This window comes from Leptonychotes weddellii, chromosome 3 (genome assembly GCF_054177405.1).
Source record: "Leptonychotes weddellii isolate Sample4059 chromosome 3, ASM5417740v2, whole genome shotgun sequence".
NCBI lineage: Eukaryota > Metazoa > Chordata > Mammalia > Carnivora > Phocidae > Leptonychotes > Leptonychotes weddellii.
The window spans coordinates 125,925,750-125,935,503 of record NC_138371.1 but is presented as its reverse complement, the minus strand read 5'-3'; the positions used below and the strand labels follow the sequence as shown (position 1 = coordinate 125,935,503).

At 42.0% G+C, this 9,754-nt stretch overlaps 1 long non-coding RNA gene across 1 annotated transcript; it reads right to left on the bottom strand.

Moving 5' to 3' along the window:
• Nucleotides 1–571: 571 nt before the first annotated feature.
• Nucleotides 572–6,449, bottom strand: LOC115940002 (uncharacterized). The gene is made up of 2 exons (XR_004074784.2): nucleotides 5,442–6,449; nucleotides 572–4,778 (listed from the first exon to the last, which is right to left on the bottom strand). It is a non-coding gene; the product is annotated as an uncharacterized LOC115940002 (long non-coding RNA).
• Nucleotides 6,450–9,754: the final 3,305 nt, after the last annotated feature.

Genomic DNA, 9,754 nt, shown 5'->3' with positions numbered 1-9,754 from the left:
GCTCTGCTTCTAGGGTATCCAACTTAAGACATGGTTACTTGGAGACAGCTCCCCTTCCTTGTCTATGCAATAATGAGCCATTTTGCTCATTGTGGTTCTGCTATTCAGATCCTTGGGTAAGTCATATGATGCTCCTAGCCAGAAGAGTAAAATGGCTTTGCCTCTCCAGCTGGCTCATCCACATCACACCTATCCAGTCAGAGAGGCTGAGTGCTCTTTATCTTACATTTTGCCTAATTCTTCCTGGCCAAGTCTATTCAATTAGCTTGGCTTGCTCTTTAAATCAAATAATCACACTTTTGACCACCAAACTCGAATTTCACGGAAAACATTCATTCATCTGTCCATCCATCCATCCATCCAACCATTGAATAGTTACGGAGTGTTGTCCAAGTAGCCAGGTATTGTGCTAGGCACATGGCTATAACATAGATAAGACAGAGTACTTGCCCTCCAGGAACTCATTCTGGAGGGAGAAATGGACAAGCAAATAGGCAATTGTAAATGAAGTTTATGATCCGTGCTCTAATATGATGCTAAGAGAACACAGAGAAGCTCCTATATCAGGCTGGAGGTTTAAAACGCTTGGTTTTTTATTGTGGTTGACCTACACACAAATAAATAGAATGGAAATCTCCTAGAACACTGCAAACCAGAGTAGTTACTTCAAAGAATAAGGTGTTACAACATAGAAAGAAGTGTAGTTTTAAGCACAAAGAATGGTTGCCTAGTGATGGGCAGAATAACAAGATATAAATGCAAAGGACTCTGCCTGCTGTGTTATTACTGCTGTAGCTTTGCTCCCACTCAAATGCTCACTTCCTCCAAAGAAAGGGAAGCCAAATTACGGTTTCTGCCTGGGGACTGGCTAGATCCGTGGTAATCAAAACCAAGTTCTCCCACTGGCTTTCCACCACCGTCATGGCTGATGGCCCACAGGCACAGTCAGGATGCAGGGGTCTCACTGCACAATTGCCTTATTTTGCTTATTCCTCCCCTGCTGTTCATCAACCTACTCCTGCAAGACATGCAGAGGTGATAGCATGACTATGAGGTTAGGAATGGTAATTGTTCTATGTTGATATTAGTGTGGCTGGTGCTAATGTGAAAATAATTACTACTCTGTGCCTTTATGGCCATTTTCATTGCCCTCTGGTGGTTATGCACTTATTTGGCTGTAGATGGTAATGATATAATGCATGGTGGCTATTATTGCTTTAGCTATACAACTGGGGAGGGAGGGGTCTGAGAGGAGGAGGTGTTTGGGAAGGGCTGGGACTTAATAAATCATTTATTTATTTTCTTGAGAATTTTTTTTTTTTTTTTTGTCTTTGCAGAGAGTCCTCTTTGGCTGTAAGAATATAAAGTCCTAAGAATACCAGTGATTTGGTGATCAAGAACCCCAAGAACTTATGCACAAGTCAGCGCTTTTGGTGATTATGGGCTGAAGTCTGAAAGATAAGAAGTGATCTTTATCTGAAAAATAAGAAGTGAGAGCACTGATTGTAAGCCTTGCAGTTGGTCTAGATTCCTCTGTCTCATGTATTCTCCTGTGTAGTCTCCTTATTGGCTACAGAATAAAATAATGAACTTTCTGAGATGCTTCAAGATCTAATTTCTGCCCACCTTTATAACTTCACCTCCTTTCCCATTCCCTTGTCATTCCCAATAGCCTGTGTATGACTCATTGTTCTTCCCCAGGTCCATCATGCCTTCTCCTCACATGCTGCTCTTACTCCCTGGAATGCCCTCATCCTTCAGAGGCTAGTTCATCTGAGAGCCACCGCTGACTCTGCCAGGCAAACATGATCACATCTTTCCTGTGCACTGGGTGTTCTTCCTAACCACACTGTATTGTAATGGTGTATTGGTTCACCTGTTTCCCCATAAGGCCGTGAACTTCTAGAGGTTCATGAGGTTCTTCTCTTTAATTTCCAGTACCTGGTAAAGTGTCAGGCACATAGCGATTATTTAATATGTGCTGCAATAAAGGAATAAAGTGGGTTTCCTCCTCATGGGCTAAATGATTAAAAATGGATTAAATGGATTAAAATGATAAATCAATTATACTTTATAAGGATCATACGAGATGTTTTTATCAACATACAGTTACAGTTACATAATCACATGTTAGAAGGCCACTTTCCCCTTCTTCATGGACCTCACATATGCTGTTCCCTCTGCTTAGGACACTCTTACTTTCTCTTCATGTAATTCCAGCGTAAATGTGTATCCCTTAAAGAAACTCTGATTGAGCACCTTTCCAATCGTTATCACACTAGTCTGCGTCCCGTTATAAATCCCCATGGCATCTATATGTTGTTTTCCATTTTATTTATACAAATTATAATTAGAAAATATTTGTTTAATTATTTTTTTAGTAATTGTCTTATCTACAAAACATTAAGCTCCTTGAATGCAGGGGCTATATTTGTTCTATTCACCACTGTGTTCCCAGGCCTGGTATACTGCCTTGCCTACAGAGAGTACACAATAAATATTCCAAATAAGGAACTGAAAAAAGTCCCTAAAGTAAGACATACTTCTGTTATCTACTTATATGCACACATTAAAAGATTACATAACTATATCTCTTTTCAGAGATAAGCTGAAGTATACGTTTTCTTACATAACATTTCAAGGAACACACTGAAATTTCATCAATTTGGACTAAGGGGAGAAGAAAGGTTCTTTTAAATATGTGGTAAATTTCAACTTCGGACTTATTCCAGATCAGTTTAATTCAACATCTACTGAGCACCTACTTTGTGCCAGGCACTGTCCTAGACTCAACACAGGGTCTATGAACATGAATATGACATGGCACTTGACTTTGAGATGCTTAAAGCCCTTTTATTCTGTCTCTAGCACAGTGACTGAGCCATAGGAGATGCTCAATGATTCTTGTTGTTGTTATAATGAATGAGTAAATGAATAAAACTAGTGTTTTTAATTAGAGATCCTGCAAGACTATTTTTAATGGATTGTTTACAATTAGGAACACTCACTCTAGAGAGATCTAGACCCTCAAAGTTCCTCCGTCTTTTTCCTTCAATCAACTAAGTTAAAGTTCCCCTCATATATTCGAGATTCTGTAAGATTTAGCCATATGAAGTTACCATTTTTGTGCATCAAAAAATGACTATCAGCACTTCACATGTGTCAATCTAATACTTAGAAAATCCACTTGCTAAGGATGGTGCCAAGGTGACCATCAAAGTGTCTATATTTAAATGTTCCAGATTCCAAATGAAAGAACTGTTTTCCTTATCTTGGCCTGGGTCCTCCTGGCTTATATCTTCAAAACTATTCAGAAGGGTCTGCTAAACCCACTGCTTCTTACATTCTCCCTAAGATCATAAATGCTGAGAGTGCTATGCAGAAATAATATGTTTTAGGATCACTTACGAAAGTTTAGCATTTTATAGGCAATTAATAAAAGCCCAGCACAAAGTAAATGTACACAAAAAGTAAATGCACAAAAGTACATTCTTTGAATGAGAACTAAGCAGCACAGCAGGTATTATTCACATCATAAAGAAATCACCAGTTGGCAGGGATGTAGGAGCTTGTGGGATGGTGGTTGGTGAAGTCCCTTCATTTCTGGAATAAGAGTCACCTGTTTGGCTATTGTCCCTGGGTCTTTAACTCCACTGCCCTGCTCCTGTCCCATGGGGCCAACACCCACAGGCCTGAGCTGTCCTCTGAACTGCCTAATCCACAGCCTCTAAGACTTTATTGCTCATGCCACCCTTACTCCATTTTCCAAGCAAATGGTGTCACTAGCTCCCAGCGTCTTGCCTCATCTCCTGTCTATGGGGTAATTACACTGTTAAAAATCTCACAACCATATTTCTTTACCAGGATTGCCCTAGATTTCCCTCCTTAAGAGAGACTGCATTTTCTCTGGTCACTCAGAATATCATCTCAGGATGTTGACAGAGCACTAGAGATCCAACCCCCAGCAGTACCCCTATTTGTCTGATGTTGTCTATGTACCTCTCTGCTATTTCCCAGCCCCAGAGATGGGTGGTTTTTGTCCCCACAAGAAGACCTGGACAGAAATGGGGATGGGAACACAGGATCCTCTAAGTCAGGTTCAAAGATCATCTAATATCATCGTCAAAACTTAGCCTCCATTCAGCTCCCTCTTCACACTTCCTATTTCCCAGGCTTACTGGAAAGGTGGAGGAGAAGCCAGATGAGAGGGGTGAAGCCCAAGACCTTGGGTATTTTTATTAGGCAAGAGTCAAGACTGGCCTGGACAAACAGAAGGGTATTGTGTAGTTCAAGGCCACCACAGCTATAGAAGCCACTGTCACTTTAGCAAGAACTCTGACCTGGTTTCCAGGGAGAACTGTTTGTTGCTTTTCCCTATAGGTATTGTCCTTTTTTTGTCCTCCAGAGAAATAAATCCCTGCTCCCATTGCACAGTATTTAATCTTCAGTTTGAGTCCTTGGTCTCCTCTCAGCTAACAGGTCCCACCTCCCTCTCAATCTTTCTTTTTCCTTGTTCTGTGACACTTGCTGAATGAGGCACACAGAGTTTGCAGTCACTGCAGTACACCTTGTGATTGTGAGGTAATTGGATAATATTATCACCTCAGAAAGTCTTCAAAATTATCATGAGGAAGTGAGGCATTCTTCTCCTGGCAGGTTATCTGTGTGGTTAGATAAGATGACTGCTACATTCCATTCCAACCATGTCATTCAGCCATTCTTCCATAGTGGGCACTTCCATGAAGACACTGAGGGATGTGACAGTCCAAAGCGCTCACCTAAAACAGAATTCCAAACATAGAGTCTATACTTGGGTTTCTAATCATCAGTCCATATGTAGTCTGTCCACCATTAAGGGCTAGGTTTCCTCTCTCTTTTGTTTTTCTTCCTCCTGCCCTTCAGGAGTTTTAAGAAAGTCCGAGGCATCTTGTAGATGGTGACAAAAGTATTCATTATCAAAGAGGGTTCTTGTCACAAACCCATTTTGTCATACACAGTGTAAGGCACAAATATTAATATGCATGGCTTTATGAGCTAGATTGTTTGGGTATAAACCTCAGCTCTGCCAATTTTTAGCTTTTTAAACATGAATATGTTATTTAACCTCTCTATGCCTCGGTTTTTCATCTACAAAGTGAGAATTTTAATAGGATATAACTCGCAGGTCACTGTGAAGACTAAACATACAGCACTTAGAACAATGCCTGGCAAAAGCTGACAAAAAAAAATTCCAGTATTGATAATAGTAGTAAAAATAGTATTTGCCTCAGAGTTTTCCGGCGGTGTTTCTCGTGAGAACTCACTGAACCCCTTGAATATTACCCTGAACCCTCTGAGCTCTCTGGAACCCGAGACTGGTTTAGTTGAAAGTGTCCCATACTGGAAGTCAGAAGACCTGGGACCTTTTGAGGCTACACACAGACTATTCACGAACAACCTACCACGGGCCAGTCCTTGCGCTAGATTCTTCTTCTGTTATTTTATGTATTCTTCACACCGGTTTCACAAGGTGGCTATAATTTCCCCCATTTCACAGATGAGGAAGTAAGCTCACAACAGTTTAACCACTGAGCCAATGTTACCAAGCCAAAAACACGGTTCTGTCAGGAACCATTATTAAAATCCCAGCACGCGGTTCTTAGGGAGAGTCACTCAACCTGTGACCCGTAACTTCTCCTGCCTGTAAAGCTGTCATCACCCTGCCGTGTCCATCTCACGGGGTGAGAATCCCAAGAGAAAGCGTTTATGCAAGTCGGCTGTAGGCCGTGAAACGTCAGCAGGAATCGGAACCAGGACTGTAAGCACAAGGAAGCGCCCAGAAGAGTCAGCAGGAGACGCCAACGCCGGGGGAGACGCCGGATCCCCCCTCCCGGCCGGACCCTGAGGGCGGGCGCTCGATTGAGTGGCAGGAGCACAGGCCAATAGGGCTGCGGGAGGCGGTGGGGCGGGGCTGCCCCCGGGCCGCGCTCGGACTTGTGGGAGGGCAAGCGGGCCCGGGGCTCGTTGCGGTCTTTAGCCCCGCGGAGCGTTTGTTGGGCGCCGGTCTGTGGGGTTTTATCAAATACCCAGGCGGTCGCAGCCCGCGCTGAGAGGCCTGGCCTCAGTGTGAGGAGACTGACGAAATCTCGTTAGCGAGGACAGCAGGTTGCTGGCGAAGTCACGACGTGGTGCAAGTGGTCTCAGCTGGCTCTCGGGCTCTGGAATTCGGGTGTCTGGGCAATTGGTGGTTGTGATCAAGACCCAGGGGACCCCGGCCTTCTGCTTCCTCTGTCATTCCTGAATGTTCCAGGCCCTACTGGGAACTAGGGAAGGCTGGGGAAGGAGCGGGGATGATTTTCCTACCGGAAACACATTTGCAGTCATCGTAGAAGAAGAAATCCGGAACGGCAGGATCTTGGCTCTCACGTTTTGATATGATCCAGCCCCTTTGCTTCTTACAGCTGCCACCACCATTCTCTCGCATGCTTTTTATCGCCATAATTCTGACTGGATTTCCTGCTCCAAGATTTGCCTGTTACTGTCAGTCCCACCGGGGTCCACAATGATTGGTGTTAAATGGTCAGGATATTCCCCTGCATAAAACCCTTCTGTCATTTCCCATTGCCCTCAGGATAAAGGCCTGATGTTGAACGTGGCTTTCAGGGCAATAGAGGTTCTGGCCTCCTGCCCCAGCCCCATCTCCAGATACTTTTCATTCCCTTTCCCCAGTTAAGCGTGTGTGAGATAAATAAATGAATGAGTTATTTCTTGAACTATCAGCAATATTGTCAGAAGAGAAGTCCTCCATAATTTGAAAACTCATTGTGTTCGGTAATCACCTGAGTTGGAGAAGTCAACTCTGCCCTGGCATCCAAGAAGCCTCAAATCTAGTGCTTGCTTATCTGCTCATTTTATTGTGTAATCTGCCACATATTTCTTCCAGTCTCTGTTACTTTATTTATAAAATCGAGCCAGTGAAGTAATGTTTCCTATTATTTTTACTTTTTCAAGGTATTTCAAAGATAAATCTAACAGTACATGGAAAAGGATTATAAATTCAGAGTATTGTTAATATATGTCCATTATACCCAGGTACGTTCCATTAATTACCTTTAAATCTTTTTCTGGGTCATGTAGAATCTCTACTTTATATACATTGTGTAATACCTGAGGTTTATTTTTATATCAGGCATGGATTTAAAGCACCCCACAGGTACCTTTTCCTATGGCTGGATCTGAGGAGCGGGCCTGACTTGTAAGCCTTGTCCACTTGTGCTCACTAGTTATTGTACTTAACAGAGGGACCTAGCGAGAAAGTAAGATAGAAGATGCCAGCTAAGGAGTCCTGCCTGGATAAAGAAAAGATGGCTCTGTCTTAAGGAAACCTTGAAAACTAATTCCTTTTGTGCCACATATAATGATTGCCCTCAGAGGAATTGGAATAGCATGTAAAATACTAGAATGTGGGATCATGGGCTGTTGTAGATCCCTGCTCATTCTATGTTCTTAATCACCTCATTGTCTCTGCCTTCAGTGCCCTTTCCCAGCCTGGGGTTCATCTCTCCTTTTCTTCCCCCAGCCTCCTAACATATATCTTTCACTTAGCTAACTCTCAGAAGGTATAATAAATATTGAATGAATCAATGAAGAAACGAAAGGGTGATGGATGGAGGGAGGGGGGGATGCATGGATGGACACCAGTGGACACGAAGCCAGAAGATCTGGGTTCTTATATGGATTAACCAATAACTTTATGAAGTAAGTAGAGAGCAATTATGGGTCGTATTTTACAAGTGATGAAACTAAGCTTCAGAAAGTTACATGACTTGGCAGGGTACACACTGTTCAAAAGTGACAGAACTGACCTTAATTTTTACATTTTTCTTCCCACAACATCATAATTCTTGAAGGTAAGAAAGACTTAAGTTCCACATTTCAGGCTGAGAACAAGCTGAGAAAAGAACACTAATATGCCTGTCTCCTTCACCTCCTCCTCCCCTAAGCAAGTGATTTCAGAGGCAAGCCAGTACTTACAGTCTAATTTTAAAGACAGGTCTGGAAAGTAACACCTGTTGGGAACATGGTAAAGAAGAACTAGACATAATGAGATTTCAGCCCATTTTTGCACCGACTTCTAATGGAAGATTGAGTACAGTTCTTTGCTTATGAAAGGAACCTGTTTCCATGGCAGAGGAGGAACTGGGGGAAGAAAGAGAGAAAAAAAATGGTAAAAGCATATTTTCTCAGAATCATTTCTCCAGATACACTGAACAGTTCAAAGGGTAAAGGCAGTTCAGTGACGAGGAGTATGGCAGTAGGTGAGCTCTGAGAAATAGAACAACTCTTTAGGTCTCATCCAAGAGACAAGATAAATGAGAAACTTGGGCTTGAAAATGTTTCATTGAGCTCATGAACCTGCCCTATTTCATTTACTGTGGCTCAAATCTCTTCATTTAGACCCTGAAACTAGACTTCCTGCATTTTAAACCCTGGCTCCACCACTAAACTAGCTCTGTAGTCATGGGCATGATTCTTTCTGTCTATTCCCATCTATAAAGTGGGTATGATAATAATGAACACCTTCCTTGCAGGTTGTTGTGAGAATTAATGAATTTGTTTATACTAATACCCTTTGATCAATGTCTGGCATATTGTAAATGCTATTGTCACTAACATCATTACAGCTGCTTCTCGATAATTGAAGTGGGGCATACACTTTAAGACTTTATTTTCAATTGCATCAAAAATGGAGGAAAAATTAACAAGATCACCTGGAGCACTTTTACACATCTGGCCTTCCTCTCCATCTCCTATCTCCAACCTTCTGGAAATTCAAACTCAAGAGGTCTATGGTAAGACGTACGGATCCATATTTTGAAAGAGCATATCTAAAATGCTTTCTTTCATCTTACACCTCAACCTAACACTCCACTGGAACCCCACTTTAAGGGATTTCTCTGGAAGATAAAAGATATTTTTACTGCGCGAGGATTACTCAGGTAATATAAACATGGGCAGGGCATGTACATATTAGTAAGTCCATCTCCCTAGCTAGATTAAAACCAACCTAAGTTAGGATTTAAACTTCTTCTGCAATAGGATAAACTGATGAGCCTGCCTCAAACTCACAGATGATATTGTCATGATGATACTCTTACTTGAGAAACTAAGCCCTGGTGATGTAAAGTTTGGTCATATAGTATTGTGTGCATTAGGCTGCAACCAATTTTTTTTTTACTTATTGATCTATTTGGACATCCTTCCAGGTTCATGTATATGGATCTTATTCCTTTTAATAACTGCATAATATTCCATAGTATATAATTTCCGTGTTTTCTTTAGCCTTTCTCTATTGCAGGAAATGTGGATTGTCTGCTACCAGATCTTAACCACCAAATATTATGTTGCAATAAACACCATCCTTACATACTTGGGCATTTTTTCTTTCTTCTTAGAACAGAATCAGAAAATGTAATTGTTGGATCACAAAGTATGTACATTGTTAATTTTATTTTATTTTAAAGATTTTATTTATTTGAGAGAGAGCATGCACACACACACAAGCGGGGGCAGGGGCAGAGGGAGAAGGAGACTCCCCGCTGATCCGGGATCCCGAAGTGGGGCTCAATCCCAGGACCCCGAGATCATGACCTGAGCTGAAGGCAGATGCTTAACCGATGAGCCACCCAGGCTCCCCTACATGATTAATTTTAGATGATATCACCAAAATGGTTGAAACACTTCACCACTGCCCCTCCCATGAGCTTTTCCTGAG